Genomic DNA, 17,456 nt, shown 5'->3' with positions numbered 1-17,456 from the left:
GGTTTTATAAAAAAATCCAAATAGCAAAAGTAAAATAAATAACTAAATAATCATAATAATAATTTTACAGGGAGTATTTTGTCCCTTTTCTTTTATTGAGTAAGATAATGTATTCTGTTCTGCATGATCAATGTATGCTCTCCTAGATGTAGTTATACACTACCAGATTCTGCACGTATAAGATCCACCCCCGTCCCCAACATATTTTTGTTTCAGGAAATAAAACGGTTGCTTTACAGGAAAAAAAAAGGTCTCCCTGTTTAGGACCATTGAACTCTATTATTCGCCATTTTATTGTAGACCAAGAACTAGCAGAGGCAGATCTGGCTATGCTGCTGCGGCACTGGGGACAGGGAGGTTATACTCACTTCGGCCTCTTGTGTATGGAGAGGAATCAGTATGCTTCCTTGACATTTGGTAAGCTGCCGGCTTGAAACTGATTTATTTTTATTTATTTTTTTGATGGCTGGTCTGTGCTGTATATTTAGTGAAGTTTGTGTGTTTGTTTCAGTCTGGAAGTATCAGCTCATAAACTGCTTTAATATTATCTTATGTGCTTCCATCAGTTAAAGTTGCAAATATGTATATGAACAGAGGGAAAAGCGAAAGTGCTGTATTATTATCATGGAGAAAGTAGGAAGCACTTTTCACTTTACTACATATAGAGTAATGAAATATCTTACTTTTTCCTACTAAAATGATTTACCAAAAAAACCCAAAACATTGAATAGAGCCCTAAAATACTTGACATGAGTGGTAATTAGGAAATATACTTTGTTTTGTCAGTTAAAGTAAATTGTGTGCACAACTGGACCAATTGTCCAGTACTGTCGTGTGTCCAGGGCTGGATTAAAGGTGCCTACACACTTAGTGATTTTTTTTTTACTCGATCTGCCTGATTCTGTTGCGGAATGACAGATCTTGTAAAATATGTCCTAATCGCGAGTCTCCACTCACAATGCCGATGCGCGTCCCTGCTGGTCGTACATCGCATCTTCAGATCTTCCGTGCTGTAGGGCAGATCTGACAATCTCAAGGTGCCCACACATACCGATTATACTCACGTTCCGATTATGTGTCCGATTTCCCTTGAAACTCTCCCGGCAGCTCTGCACACGATATGCTGTCCAATCTTCATCTGATCTCCTGCAGCCAGAGTTTTTCACAGTCCATTTGAGTCTAGATTGTCAGATCTGCCCTACAGCACGGCAGATCTGAAGATGCGATGTGCGACCTGCGGGGGTGCGCATCGCACTGTGATCGTGAGTGGGGACTCACAATTTGGTCATTTTTTACCCGATCTGTCGTTCCGATGTGTCGGAATCGGCCAGATCGGGGGAAAAAAATGGCTATGTGTGTGGCCAGCTTCAGACACGATGCACTGGAAAAAGAAGGATGCACGATAGATTGTTTGTCACATTGGACACATTTTTACACCAAATCGTGTGCAGGACTGCTGGGGAGCTTCTGGGGAGAGTACAAGGGGAAATCGTACATGATGTTGGATCGTGAGCACATCGTCAAGTGCGTAGGCACCTTTAGTCTGCAGGGTGCCCGAGGCACTTAAGACCCCCTGCCATCCCCCTCTTGTCAGCACTGCTTCCCTGGCTGTGCCTGCTGTGTGCCTCCTCCTCTCGCACCTCCATTAGGCAGGTGTGGTCCTACCTGCACTCCTGCAGCAGGGGCAGAGAAGTGCAGGAGGATTAGTGAACTTATATGAACCATCTTCCCTCTTTAGCTCAGTGTTTACTAATGGTTAAACAGAAACAAAGTGGGGCTATTGCTCTCTTTATGTAGATGGAGAGCAGCAAATAGATCACTGACTGCTGCTATATGTAATAAGTAACGTAAATATTCATAGGGGAAACCAAACTAAGGGGCATGTCTTTCAAAGTATATTTAGGGTAAAATCCCTGAAAACACCAGTTTTCGGGGGTTTTCCTCAAATTCTAAGTATCCCCTGTATGTATAAAGGAGGGACCGCAGCAGGTATCTTCGATGCCTGCTGTGATCCCTTCATTGCCGCTGGCAGCCGCTTCCCCCATAGGGTACTATGGGGGATGCAATGCTGCCAAATTTACCAATATCCGGAATGCGATGCAGTCCAGATATTGGCCTCCGGAGCTAACGCCATCTGGTGTTAGCCTCTGCTGCCTATGGGCTACACCGTGCACTATTAGCCGGCTGAGGGATCAGCCAGAACCCTCCCCGGCTATGGCAGATGTGCATGTGCAGTCCATGAGACTGCGCATGTGCACCACCCCCTGCACTGGCCGGCAGCTCTCTGGGCACATCGCAGGGACCCCCCTGCATGTCCCAGATGATACATCCTGCCGATAGGATCGCTTTTTGCAATGCGATCATGGGCGTTACTGGCACTGGCGTGCCCTGATCGCATCGCCAAAGCCATCATTGATAAATGGGCCCCTAAATGGCTTTCACATAGTTCCTAAACAATTTCCCAAAGTACATCTATCCATTTCTCTTTTTATTTATGACTATACTCATCCATTCATAATTTCCATGAGTTGGTTACGGGATCCCGACGGTCAGGATGCCAATAGTCAGAATACCAACAGCAGCATCCCGACAGTTAGAATCGCGATATATATTTCTGTAAGTGTTATAATTATAACCCTCCCACTATTCCTAAACCATCCCTCCAGCAGCCTAACCCTCCCGTCCTGCAGCCTATCCCTAACCCTCCCCTCCCGTAGCCTAACCTACCAATCTGTTGGGATTATGACCGTTGGGATGCTGAATACATCCCAATTTCCACATCTATCTGTCCTAATACTAAGATTAATTCTATACATTATTTGTAAATTGTACTTTGTTGTGTTTTAGCTACACTAAGTTGTAATATTGTTGTGTTATAACTGTAGTACTTTGGTATGTTTTAGTTACTGTTAGTACTATGCAGTGTTTTAGTTGTAGTAAGAGTTAGTACCTTGTGTATTAGCTTTGCCATTATGATTACACAGGTACAGGCAGTACCTGTGTAATTAAGGGAGGTATTAGGGGAGAACCGTCCCTGCAGGTTTGCCATAGTATTACAGAGAGCTTCATAAGACGTCAGAATGCTGATTGCGGAATCCCGACACTTAATAGAATACCGGTGCCGGGATCTCGAAGGTAAGTTCTGGGTTTAGGGGGAGGGCTAGGGTTAGGTTTAGGCTGTGGGGCGGGGAGGGAAGGTTAGCGGGGCAGGGTTAAGTTAGGAGTACTTACAGTTAGGCATCGGCATTGTGACCTGGTCGGGATCCCGAGCGCCGGCATCCCGTACCCATCCCGTTAGAGGAGCCAAGCCCTGATAATAGGAGCTTGTCACATTTTCCTACCCCTTGTTGCTCAGCATCATGGGATTGATTACAGCAGCAGACTCCTTTTGGGAGAGCTGCTGCTGGCGGCAAAGGCTGAAGACGAGCAGAATTGTCCCCTTAATCCGTATCAGCCTGTGGCTATTGTCTCTCATACAGTCTGATGCCCCAACCACATGTGGAGAGTTGTTCATAGCAACCAATAATAGACTGTGCCAGATAAATGATAACTAGAAGCTGATGGTCGCTATGGACAACTTGTTCACTTTATCTCTTGATACATCTCCCCTTGTACAATCCTAAATGCCCACCACTTAAAAATGCATAACTGCCATACTATATGCAGCATATTGCCCAGTACAGTAGCACCATGTTGGCAGCCTCGTAGTCCATAATCATGTTTTTCAGCCCCATTGAAAACATTTGAAAACCCATCCAAATTAATACTCACCCGTAAGCATGCAACTTTGTGCTGCTGCCACTCTGTCATAGGGAGCAACTTGTGCTGTCATTGGTAACTGGGCTAAGGTTGCTTTTCTATAACAATCACAGGGGGCGATTCACATGTTCTTCCGGCGGCATTTTTTATTTAGACGCCCGACAGCAATTCAATTGTTGCTCTGTCAGGGCTCGATAGCCGCCGGCGCCAGCATTTCTGTACGCACTCAGGAGATAGTGCGCCCTAACCAGAAATGAAGACGGGAATAGCCATTTTAGACGGCTAAACCTCGTCTTTTAGTCGGCCAAGAGGGCGATAATTAATGAGCGCCCAGAACAATTGAATATCAAACTGGGCTCTCATTAATTATCACGCCCAAGAAAACCATTTGAATCGCCCCCACAGTGTAGGCCATATCAGTGTAGGCCAACAGAGTTTCAATGGTCTATATTCGTATTTCCTGAATGGGACCATACCCTCCTAGTTGTTAGATCAGCAAGTAGGGCACAGTTGCCAGCGTGTGCATGTGTGGCACCACAGACGTGTTGGCCCTATATCATTTGTATTATTAGGAAATATACAAAGAGTTTTGGGGAAAAACAATAGGTATAATTGTTCTATGCACAGAAAAATTAATAACTGATTTTGGAATGTGACCAACCCCCAAAAAGAGCCGAATTGGCATAGAAACAATGGGGTGAATAATACCTTTAATTCTCTGGAATTTTCCACACAGGTGATTTATATCATTTCAAAAGCATGTACGTCCCAGGGAGCAGTGTAACAGGGGTTTGTTCTGAAATGAAAGCCAGACTAGTGTAACGACTATATTTTAGCAGGACCCTGTTATATAATGTCATCTCATAGAGTTGAGGTTCCCCACTTCCTCCATTACAGGCCAGGTTTTAAGGATATCCATATTTCAGTCCAGGTGGTTAAGTCAAATTGACTGATAATTAAGTTACCTGTGCTCAAGCATGGATATCCTTAAAACATGGACTGTAATGGCGGAGTTTGGGAACTTCTGTCGCAGGGGAATGTAATAGATTTACTGCCGCAGCGACCATGCTACATGGAATTATGTTGACGTGTATCTTCTATCTGTATCTGTGACATTAGGAGCACATGATGGCTGATCACATGATCTGTTATGCAGGGACATCACGTTGCTCTCATTTCCCTGAGCTATGTTTTAAGGAGTTATCACTAATGAAAGTCTGGATGCTCTTATTATCATGCAACAGGAGTTGTGGTTTGTAGCTAATGAGGCCTTATTATAGTCAGGTGGTGTAAATTCATTCTGGGAGCAATACTCATAATAGAGGCCATTTAGGGAGACTTGTCTGAGACAGAAATGTAGAGCATAATTTGGTAAATGAGCTTAAATGTACAGTAGTCTTCAGAGGTCCTCTTTGTCTAGTGCCAATTATTCAATTTGGTTTAAGAACCCACGCGCCCTTCGTACTGGAGCTTGAAGGCCGCCTTAGTGTTTGCAGAAGATTAAGTGGGGTATTCAATATGGGAGTGAAAAGTCTGTGCTGGACATTTCGCTCCACTTCGGAGATTTTTCTGGGATAAAGTATCGGGCGCGCACCCGCTTTATCCCCGTATTCAATATAAAACCTCCGAAAACGGGACCTGGCGAAGTGGGATTTGCGTTAAAAAAACGAAATTAACCTTTAAAAAATTGTAGGACCCCCCTAAAGTTGTAAAAACATGGGGGATCACTATGGGTACCCCCGTTTTAGCCTGCAAATGAAAGTCGGGGATTTAAATAGCTGCGGCAGGTTCTTTTTTCCCGACATTGAAGAAGTGATGCAGAAGAGCACTTAGGTTATTTTTTTCATTTTTTTAAGTGGTCCCATCAAATTTGGGGTACATGAAAATGGGTACTAGAATATTTTGATGTCCCTAAAGTAAGTTTTTAAAAATTCTGCAATTGTGCACCTGCCGCTAATAGCCTATTCTAGAAAACACCTGCCGCATACTTGCAGAATAGCCCAGAGCCTAGTTCCCTAGTTATAAACAATTTTTTCCCATTTTTTTTTTTTTACCCCAATTTTTAAATTCATTTTTTGGGGTGTCCCTATTTTTTTTTTTAAACTTTTTTTGACACAGTTATTTTTAAAATGACATTCCCAGGGGTGCAGGCTATTTTTTTTAAGCCTGCACCCCATAACCCCAATTCTGCACTTTTTTTCGACACCTATTCAATGGTGAAAAGTTATCCCCGTTTTTTATCAAAGACTTTTCGAACCTGCGAAAAGTCTTTGGAATTGAATACAGCGTAAAACTAAAACCTGCGATAATGACGTCATAGGTGCGATACTAACGCAAAAACTGAGTTTTCGCTCCATATTGAATTCCCCTATAAGTATTTCATGGATGCTGACATTTCAGGAAAGAGTAGAGAGAAGCAGGACAAAGTGAAACTATTGGGAATTTTATGTTTCATTTTTTTATTTTTAGAGACAACAAAACATGAAATGTCCATAATGTAGTGTAGGGAGGGGGTCTTCCACTTACATCTCCCACTGTTGTTTATTTAAGCAGCTGGTTGTGCCATACTAACCCCATAGGTCAGGGGTTCCCAAACTCGGTCCTCAAGGCAACCTAACAGTCCAAGGGCCTGATACAGAGCCGGACGCTCTTTCAGAGCGCTCGCTCTGAATCAGTGCCCGCCTATTGTATTTTTAGAGCGGCCTCCTGGCCGCTCGCATAGCTGTGGGTAACTACCCACAGCTAGTGCGAGCGGCCAGGATGATGGTCGCGATGGTCAAGACCATCGTGACCATCGGACTTGCGACGAGACCCTTGTGGTAGGGTCTCGTTGCCACAAGTCCCAGTGGAATTCTTGCTCTTACAGAGCAAGAAGTCCACCCACTGACATCACTTGTGATGTCAGTGGGGCCGGCCCCAGACGGTAGGCGTTCCCATGGGAACGCCTCCGTCTGGCCAGCCATGCCCCCGGCCCGCCCACCAAAGGGGGCGTGCTGTCACTCAACATCGACAGCACGCCCCCTTTGTAGCGAGACCCGGAGCGACGGCTTGCCCGTCGCTATCTGGGTCTCGCGCATGCGCACAACAGAGCTGCCTCCGTCGTGCGCATGCGCACTGGGCCAACATCATCCCGCTTGCAAGCGCTCGGCGCTCGCGAGCGGGTCTGAATCAGGCCCCAAGTGCATAGATGGTATAATCAAACTAATACTCCTTTTTAGACATAAACTCCGGCTTTAACCTGGCTTGGACACTGAACACAGGGTTGAAGCTGGGGTACCAGTACTTACCCCCTTTCACACCTGGGTGATGGACCCGGGTTATTTCCAGGTCGTCACCCTTCACACCGGACCCTGGTCTTCCAGTGACCCGGGTCTTCCATCTAACAGGAGACGCTTGGAGATGATGTCATCTCCACGCTGCTGTGCCCACCAATTAAGTCCTTTTTGGCATGGCTAGGGTATTCAAGGCCTAGGTTATGCCTTACAGACATAAGCCGGGGCACTGACACAGGTTGCGAGGTCGTGGACCCAGAACTGTCAACCCGGGTCAGACCCTTTCAGACATAAGCAGGACCCGGATTGACTCGCCATGCCCCCACAAATTCTCTGGTTTCTGCTTATGTCTGAAAGGGGTATGACTGAGGTACTAATTAAGTCACCTGTACTTAAGTATGGATATCCTGAAGACCTGGACTGTTAGGGTGCCTTGAGGACCGAGTTTGGGAACCACTGCCATAGGTAGTTGTGAGGACATCATAGGAACGTTGTCGCAGTTTTTCAGAACTGTACTATAGGGACCCCAAGCACTCCATTAGGTATCCCAGACCAGTTGCCACCGCTCTGTTAAGTTTTCATCTAAATCCATCCAGTGGAAGACCCAGAACAGACTCCCCAGGTCAAAGGTCTGCCCACCGTACACCAACAGGAGGTCCGACCATAACCTCAACCCCCTAGTATGTCTTCTGGGATTCATTGTTACCACTCTCTGAAGTTTTCGGCCAAATTCATCTAGTGGAATAGTTTTGCCCAGCGTACACCAACGGGAGGTCCAACCAGGACCCTAAAGGCTATCCACTAGACGAGAAAAATGAGCGATTGAACGATTACAACATCATTATCGTTCAGTCGCTTATTATTTGTGCAGAGAATGCACTAAATCAGTGGTTCTCACCTCAAGTATTCCCAACAGGTTTTCAGGTTCTCTATCTGTGTAAAAATACGGGGAATGGGCGGCGATAGTGACTGTTCCCTAAAACGAAGGTGTGTCGCCTCCATTTTGTGGGAGTACGGAGGACAGGGTCTGCGTCTGCCGACACAGTTTTCCCGGCCCCGGTAGAGGCGTTCCGTTGCCAATTCTGAGTAAGCTAAGACTTACTCACATGGGTGACAGCTGCAGCCATTTCGACTGATGGTCGCAATGGTGATCTGATGCTGCATTTAGCGTTGCTGCTAGTAGAGTACAATTCTGAATCAGGCCCATTGACTGCTATGCTTTCCATTGTAGAATGAGTCTTGTAATCTTGATCACATTTGAAAAGCAGTAGGATCAGGAAAGCGTAATATTTTCTTGTGCACTGTAGCAAACAACAAACAAAAACAAACAAACACTAAGACGCAACTAAATAACATCTATAAATGTTATATTGTTTCTTTTTTAAAAGTGTTCTATTACTTTACAAATATAAGACTATCCCTAGCTACAGTCCTTGCTTCTATTCAAGCATTTTATTTATTTAGTTGTTACGCTTTGTCAGAAGGTTAAGTGGGCATTCAGAAGTGTCTCAGACAAAAAATAAGTCAGTACCCCTCCTAGTCCAACAGCTGCCATACATTTCTCCTTCCAGAACTTTGGATGCACTTTCGTTAATGTAAGAAGACGGTGCTGGGGTCTGCTTAATGTGGTAAGTGCTGTCGTAACCTTGCCCCGCTGGTTTATAGCTTCTTAACTCTGCTGTACACGTATGTGAGGAAGGAAATATTTTAAAATGAAAAAGAAGTGAATGCAGAAATTAGTTTAGGGGCTAATTGTAATAACCCGTGAGAGCATATATCTGTTTCGGGAAGTGCTGAGATTTCGGGAGCTTAGCCACCAGATTTTAAAGATGAAAAACATTTTTTACAGTCAAAACTAACCTGGTTTAGCCTGTAAGATAAAATATCGGTGCTTTACATCTTACCTCACCTAAATTTCCAAAATCCCACCCTTTCTGCACCTCACAAGCTATAAATTGTCCCTATATACAGATTATACAGGTTTAAAATATACAGGAATATATAATTATTCTCTTTGGAAATTTATTTATCAAGGGCATTAGTTTTAAAAATAATTCAGTCAAAGGCATAAAAAAATATTTTAAGGCATTTAATTTAAGTAGATGTCGAAGAATTGCTTAATAGGCTAAACTTTGAACCCCCAAACAAGGCCCACATCAAGAAGTTGAGGTGGGCATCTGTAGTCTATTGAGAAACCCAAATGCACAAATAGGATAAACAAAAGATGATGAACTTGTTGATTGAAAGCTGATAGTAACAATGTTGATATCTCAGAAATTGTGGTATTCCTGGTGATGGGAGAATCTTGGAGTTAATGTGGCAGATAATGAGCCTTATGTAATAGCCAGGCTGGTTTTGTCTGTTAAATTATTGTCACTTTAAAGATACACACTAAATCGCTGGACTAGTTCCTGGCATAAGGTCCAATAGGTATGCGTTCGGCATACCGGCGGTCTGGATGCTGACGCTTACCTTACCGGCACCAGAATACCGACGCCGGTCAGAAGGTAAGTAGCGCTTTAGGGTTAGGTTCTGAGTTTAGGCACTAGGGGGAGGGTTGGGCACTAAGGGGGGAGGGTTAGGTTTAGGGTGCGGAGAGAGGGAGGTTAGGTTTAGGCACTTGTTGGTTTTAGGAGTTTCATAAGGAGCAGGCTATGGGATTCATAATAGCACCTTCGACCACGATTATTTCCCCTGTTCACACTGAACCCGGGTCAGCCCTGTAAAACCCTATGGATGTAATTAAAATTTGACTTTGTCAGGCTCACAAAGATAAGATGACCAAAGGGAACACAAGGGAGGAGTGGGGACGGCTCACAGCATTGCAGGAATCATGGCTGATGGATTCCCACTGTGTAGCTCTGAGTTCATGAGTGTTTGTGCTTTGCTGCTATTTGATTCAGACAGTGAGAGCATGATGCGGCTTCTGACAGCATAGTGTACAGTTCACTTCTGTGTCACTCCAATTAGCCATCACTGTAATGACAGTAGTGGTATTAACATTAACCCCTTTCAGACTGCGGGAATGCTATCTCTGCTGTTGTCTGCAGTGTGCTGCCTCTATGTCTGGCTGCTGACATCATCAAGTGAGACCCAGGAACATCCAATTAGCGTTGTTTGCTGATTCCCGGGTTGGATAACCCGGGTGGGGACTGTTCACACTGCATTTCAATTCTGCTTGTTCCGCTGTTCAACCCTGCTCGATTGCAGGGTTGAAATGGCAGGTTGCTCGACACTGGCAATTTATTTGGTGGCACGTTCACACTGCACCTCAAATATGAAAGAAATCAGGACAGGGCAAAAACTTTTTCACGCCACAGCAGTTCATGCGTCTTATTGATTTCACTATAGAATAACAATATTTTCTACAAGTAGTTTTAGTGACTATCAAATATATGATGCATTACAAGCCATTACCCCAATTTCGTGCCTCATTTTTTGGGGGGGAAACCCGCTTTCCCTCTGGTGTTTGTCATTTTCTTTATATGTAGCTACAAATTATCCATAATTTGTAAAATCTGAGAACTTCATTCAGCTACACCACTCCCAGGTCTGTGCTGGCAGGCCATGCTTTGAGCAGTAGTCCCACAAGATTTGGAACACTGGAGATTGCCAATGCTGTATAGTCTTCTAGCACCATGAAGGGGCTCTATTCCATTACTCATTTACAAGTAAATTCCTGCTGTATCATTACGTAGTGCTGGTAATAACTAAAAGTTCAGCAGCAGCCAGTGAATCAGAGTGACAAATGTTTCTGTGAATCAGAGTGACAAATGTTTCTGTGAATCAGAGTGACAAATGTTTCTGTGAATCAGAGTGACAAATGTTTCTGTGAATCAGAGTGACAAATGTTTCTGTGAATCAGAGTGACAAATGTTTCTGTGAATCAGAGTGACAAATGTTTCTGTGAATCAGAGTGACAAATGTTTCTGTGAATCAGAGTGACAAATGTTTCTGTGAATCAGAGTGACAAATGTTTCTGTGAATCAGAGTGACAAATGTTTCTGTGAATCAGAGTGACAAATGTTTCTGTGAATCAGAGTGACAAATGTTTCTGTGAATCAGAGTGACAAATGTTTCTGTGAATCAGAGTGACAAATGTTTCTGTGAATCAGAGTGACAAATGTTTCTGTGAATCAGAGTGACAAATGTTTCTGTGAATCAGAGTGACAAATGTTTCTGTGAATCAGAGTGACAAATGTTTCTGTGAATCAGAGTGACAAATGTTTCTGTGAATCAGAGTGACAAATGTTTCTGTGAATCAGAGTGACAAATGTTTCTGTGAATCAGAGTGACAAATGTTTCTGTGAATCAGAGTGACAAATGTTTCTGTGAATCAGAGTGACAAATGTTTCTGTGAATCAGAGTGACAAATGTTTCTGTGAATCAGAGTGACAAATGTTTCTGTGAATCAGAGTGACAAATGTTTCTGTGAATCAGAGTGACAAATGTTTCTGTGAATCAGAGTGACAAATGTTTCTGTGAATCAGAGTGACAAATGTTTCTGTGAATCAGAGTGACAAATGTTTCTGTGAATCAGAGTGACAAATGTTTCTGTGAATCAGAGTGACAAATGTTTCTGTGAATCAGAGTGACAAATGTTTCTGTGAATCAGAGTGACAAATGTTTCTGTGAATCAGAGTGACAAATGTTTCTGTGAATCAGAGTGACAAATGTTTCTGTGAATCAGAGTGACAAATGTTTCTGTGAATCAGAGTGACAAATGTTTCTGTGAATTAGAGTGACAAATGTTTCTGTGAATCAGAGTGACAAATGTTTCTGTGAATCAGAGTGACAAATGTTTCTGTGAATCAGAGTGACAAATGTTTCTGTGAATCAGAGTGACAAATGTTTCTGTGAATCAGAGTGACAAATGTTTCTGTGAATCAGAGTGACAAATGTTTCTGTGAATCAGAGTGGATTCATATGGCATCCAGAACAACAAACATTGCTATTGTACTGTACTAAATGTATATTCTTCCCAGAACCTCCCTCTCCGCTGACCCTCTGTTCTAGTACCCCGTGTGCTTTTAGGGAATTTCGTGCAGGCAGGCTTTTATCTCCCTTTCTTCAGCAGCACCAGTTGCCAGTAAAGTACTGTGGCTGTTCCTGCTTTTGTTACTTTGACATCTCCAGGTTCATATCTTAGCAGTGCAGACTCGGAGGATGACAGCTGCTATATTCCCACGTAACGACAGTGGGAAACACTGAAACAAACAGATCTTTGGGGATTTGCAGTGGAGGGATTACGTGAAGTGTAGACTGACTCATTTTGGACTAATACCAGTTTAATGCAACGATGCATTTAAGTTTGTAAAGTTGTCTTTACTTCAAGTTCGTTTGTTTTTTTATTGTTGAGGAAGTCATTTGTTTTGTATTCTCATCCTATATGTGAAGAAACTGAAGGCATGTCTCTTACATATGACGTGCATCTTATTATATGATCTAAGTAGGGGCTGCACAACTGTCTTATGCTATAAGCTGGCCGATTAACAAGTAATTGCATCTGCCATGTGCTAAGGTACAGATTAGAGATACGCTGCCCCTGTTAAGGCGCTTATCCACTACACGATAAAAATTAAAGATTGAACGATTACGACATTGTTATTTTTCAATCGTTCATCAATCGTGCAGTGAATATGCCGGCAACGACCTGCAATGCGCGCTCCCGCTGGTCGTTGTCAGCATCTTTCATCGGCCAAACCCGCTGTCCAACCTGACGATATCGTCAGGCTGTGCAGGTTTGGGGATGAGGGAGGGTGCCAGCACTGAACGACATATCGATCAGTGTGGGCACAATATCCACTGCACAGTATGATGAACGATTACGATGTTGTAATCATACAGTCGTTCTACACTCGTGTAGTGGATATGGACCTTTACACACGCTCACTGAGACATTTATCGTGCATAAACTAGCAGTCTTATTTCTGTTATTTCCTCATACTGAGGATATCGAGCTTCATCTGTGCGCTGCATATACACACACAACGATTTTTTTAATGAACGATTTGAGTAAACGATTTTTTCCCTTGAAAAAATTTACTAAAATCGTTTACTAAAGTTGTTCATTTACTAAATGTCATGAACGATTTTTATGAACTACAAACGATTTTTGCATATTCCCTTAATGAAAATCGTTGAGTTGACACGTCTGACCGAACGACAAACTACAAACGACAAACTACAAACGTGAACGCGCATGAACGATAATCGTTCATCGTTTGACTCAGAAAGTGAACGATTTTTGCCATCAATTATCGTTAAACGATATCGTTTAACGATAATCATTAAAAAAAATCGTTGTGTGTGTATTCAGCTTAACTATTTATATTATGAGCCGGCCGGAATTAACTGTGATGGCTCAGTATTTTGATTTTATGAGGATGGAGTCTGTGGACTTTTGCAAGCCTCCAACGTTTTTTGGCCTATTAGGCATTAGGGGTTCTAGCACAGCCGCTGTGTCTTTGTATGCAGATTGTATTATGCAGGAGCATAATTATCCCATTTGAACATTATAGATTTATAGCTATATGTGCACACACACACACATCGATCAGTGTTAACATTGAAACCACTGACAGGTGAAGTAAATAACATTGATTATGTATCTGGCTTCTGTCAAGGGGTGAGATATATCAGGCAGGAAGCGAAAGCTCTGTTCTTGAAGCTGTTGTGTTGGAAGCAGGAAAAATGGGCAAGCAGCAAGCATACAGATCTGAGCGACTTCGACGGCGGCTATTTATGATGGCTAGTCGACTGGGGCAGAGCTTCTCCAAAATAGCAGGTCTAGTGAGGTGTGCAGTGGTTAGTACCTACTAAAAGTGGTCTAAGGAAGGACAGCCAGTGAACAGGCAGCATGGTCAAGGGCTCCCAAGGCTCATAGATGCACGTGGGGAGAAAAAGCTAAGACATCTGGTTCTATCCCACAGAAGAGCTACTGGAGCACAAATTGTTGTTAAGGCTGGCTATGATAGAAGGTTGTCAGAATATACAGTGCATCGCAGCTTGCTGCATAGCCACAAACCTGTCAGAGTGCCCATGCTGACCACAGTCCACCAGCAAAAGCGCCTACAATGGGCACATGAGCATCAGAGTTGGACCATGGTGGCCTGGTTGGATGACTAACATATTCTTTTACATCATACAGATAGCCGGGTGCACGTTTGTCATTTACCTGGGGAAGAGATGACATCAGGATGTGCTATGGGAAAAAGGCAAGCCAGCGGAGGCAGTGTGATGCTCTGGGTGTTTGAGGGGCGGAGTGGGGACATGGCTGATCTCCATTTACGGAAATATGGGCGTGTCGCCCCCTTTTTTGGGTGAGACGAGGCCAGGGTGTGCGTCGTGTGTATGCAGATTTCTGCCCTCTGAAGTGACCAGCACCTGGTCAGGCTACGGGAAGCTTCAGCTCCCACAGCCTGACCAAAGTTGCGACCATCAGTTGCGATGGTTGCAATGGTGCTCGCAGATGCAGCAAGGCGGTGTCTGACACTAAGATGGACGGAATTGCAAAGGTGGTTGTGTGCGGCTCTGCTATTCCGTCAATCTCTGAATCAGACCCACAGAGAGAACAGGCTGACCAAAACTAGACAGTTTAACATTGGAATAACATTGCCTAACAAATCTCAATTTCAGCTGTGACATGCAGATAGCCAGAACTTGGCATAAACCTGAATCCATGGATCCATCCTGCCTTGTGTCAACGTTTCAGGCGGCTGGTGGTGATGCAATGGTGTGGGGAATTAATGCCACAGGCTACAATATTGTTGGCTGGCTGTGTGCATCCCTTTATAGCCCAGCGGAGAGAATGCTGTATTAAGCGGAGGGAGGAGTCAAGTACAACACCGAGGCATTCCAATAGTAAGGACCTGTTCTGGTGATGAATCTGGGACAATTGGTCACATGAAATGGTGCTAATAGTAGAAAACAGTAGACGTGGACAGTTGAAGGTTAGGTGTGGGGGGGTCATCAGTGTAGAGGTGATACTGGAGGGTCTATGGGCCACTTAGCATCATTATATAAGTATAAAAAGAGATAATTGGTCTCCTACAACTTGAATAAAGAAATTGAAGTCAATATAGGAAAATAAACACTTCGGGGTAGATTTACTAAAGCTTCTAAAAGTGAAAGTGGAGAAGTTGCCTACAGCAACCAATCAGATACTGTCTGTCATATCTTTATTGCATTCTAGATCATAGATAGTATCCTGGCTTTGGCATGATGACACTAGCGCAGAAACATTCTGATTCGGAACTCCAGATGTGTCCTCATACACCTAGCCTCAATACGACCTGCAGAGAGATATGCCTGGCGCGAGTGAGCCGCTAGGTCCCATGTGCCGAACAAAGTTTTCACCCGAAACTGCATCTTAGACGCAATGGGATGCAACAAACCACTTCACGAGACTGCGCTGTCTAATTTGATATGCGACACTGGTATATCTGTGTGCGACTGAGTCCGAATACGAAGCACAACAGAACTTGGCGTGATAGAAAGTAGCGTCCACTGCATCGTAACATTTCATAGAGAAACTCCGAGACGCATAGATACAAGTGTTGCATATTAAATTATTGGGTGCAGTCATGTGAAGCGGATTGTCGCACCTGATTGTGACGAGGAGGCATTTTTGGTCGAAAAAGACGCTCACTGCAAGCTGAGTCACACAGGGTTGTTTGGCGCGACTGCAGCAATAGTGTTTGAGGATGTATCTAGTAGTAATATAATTTAGTATTTTGCACAGAGTGATCACTGTCATTTCATAATACCTTTTGTCTGTACAATGTTGGATGGAGCAATTCCCAGAACAGCCCACGCGGGTGATACGGATACCTGATTCTACATATATTCTGCTTTATATATTTTAACTCATTGCCTGTTTTTCTGGAGTTGCTCCAAACTGAAATACTTTAGGCAATCATGGGGTTACATGCCTTTCACAATATGTACTAGCCGGCCAAGTCTGGAGAGAGTGTAGCAATGTGTCTACCATTACAGCCAGGCCGATTTATCTGGAAAAATAGCTTCAGGAATTGTGGGTAAAGCTACTGAGGGTGGAGCTATAGAAAATCTATTTTTTATATATATATACACTGTATGTGTATATATATATATATATATATATATATAGTGTTCCCTCTAGCTCCGGCGGGAGGCAGGGCGCTGGAGCTAGAGAGGGCATGCCCGTGCGCGTGCGCGGCCGAGAAGGGGGCGTGGTCATCGGAAAAGGTGGCGTGTCTATAAGACGTGTCCCCCTTTTCGTCACTCTTGGGGGCGTGCCCGGCACTTACGGACACGCCGGGCAGCCCCCAAGCCCTGCAGACAGGGAGAATAGATGCCGGGCGCATGCGCCCGGCTTCTATTCTCCGGCGGTGACCAGGTCACCGCATGTTTCTCCACCCGCGGGACACTGCGTCCCGCGGGTGAGAACGGCTCCCGCAGGCTGTGAGGGCAGGGCGCTTTTTGCCCTCCTCCTGGAAGGAGGGCAGGGCGCCCCGCCCCGCTAAAACAGCCTAGCGGGAACGCTATATATATGTGTGTGTGTATATATATATATATATATATATATATAATTATATATATATATATATATATATATATATATAGTATTTAGAAAAGAAGGCGCTTGAAAAATTCTTTGGAAAATACATTTTGGCCCAGGACATTGCACCACAGTTAATGAGAGTTTGATTCAGGGATGGACGCTAATGTGATCGCAGCTGCGATTACTTACGCAACGCAGCAGTGAAAATATGCTAATGTTAACAAAGATCACCCGAGCATAAAGACGCCCACTATTGACTTCTTAACTGCGTGTGACGACGCATAATTACATAAATATTGGTGACATCGGCAGCCATCTTACCCTTGCGGAAGGTCTGACCGGCCGCAGCCTTGGGTGCTCCTCTGACACGCAGAGCTGCACATGTACTTGCAGTGGATAATTTATGCACGCCCATGTAACGCCGTTTAAACGGACAGGCAGGCCTGCGTTTTTCTGACCACTCCCCGTTACCACCCCCAAACGCTGACAACCTGTCAGTCACTATGTGCTGGGATCCTCTGTGCAACTGCAATGTGGCTTATACGCATGTGCGATAGCAAACAAACGCTCCATCTGCGAAAAAAATTACATTAGCGTCCATACCCGAATCAGGCTCTAAGTTTCTGGGGGAGTGGGTCAGACATTGCGCTACTGTATGTGTGTGATTATCAGAGAGTCAGAGGGGTATATTTACTAAAGTGCGGGGTTTATAGACGTGGAGATGTTGCCCATAGCAACCTATCAGATTCTACTTATCATTTATCTAGCACCTTCTAGAAGATAATAGCTAGAATCTGATTGGTTGCTATGAGCATCATCTCCACTTTTAAAAACCTGCACTTTAGTAAATATACCCCAGAGAATACAGTTTGGTTCAAATC

At 44.0% G+C, this 17,456-nt stretch overlaps 1 protein-coding gene across 2 annotated transcripts in view; it reads left to right on the top strand.

The window, feature by feature from the left end:
- Window positions 1–333: 333 nt before the first annotated feature.
- Window positions 334–17,456, top strand: part of CPQ (carboxypeptidase Q) — a 649,615-nt gene continuing 632,492 nt past the window's right edge. Inside the window, exon 1 of one of the 2 annotated variants that reach the window (XM_088442622.1) lies at window positions 334–417. The gene's annotated coding sequence lies outside the window, so the exon portion shown is untranslated. Of the gene's footprint in view, window positions 418–8,612; window positions 8,660–17,456 lie in introns of those variants that run through there. The other variant, XM_088442623.1, reaches the window with a different exon arrangement.

The sequence above is a fragment of the Taudactylus pleione genome, unplaced genomic scaffold (genome assembly GCF_031769625.1).
Source record: "Taudactylus pleione unplaced genomic scaffold, aTauple2 ptg000314l, whole genome shotgun sequence".
NCBI classification, from domain to species: domain Eukaryota; kingdom Metazoa; phylum Chordata; class Amphibia; order Anura; family Myobatrachidae; genus Taudactylus; species Taudactylus pleione.
Note: the sequence above shows the minus strand (reverse complement) of the source record. Positions and strands in the feature narration are given on the sequence as shown.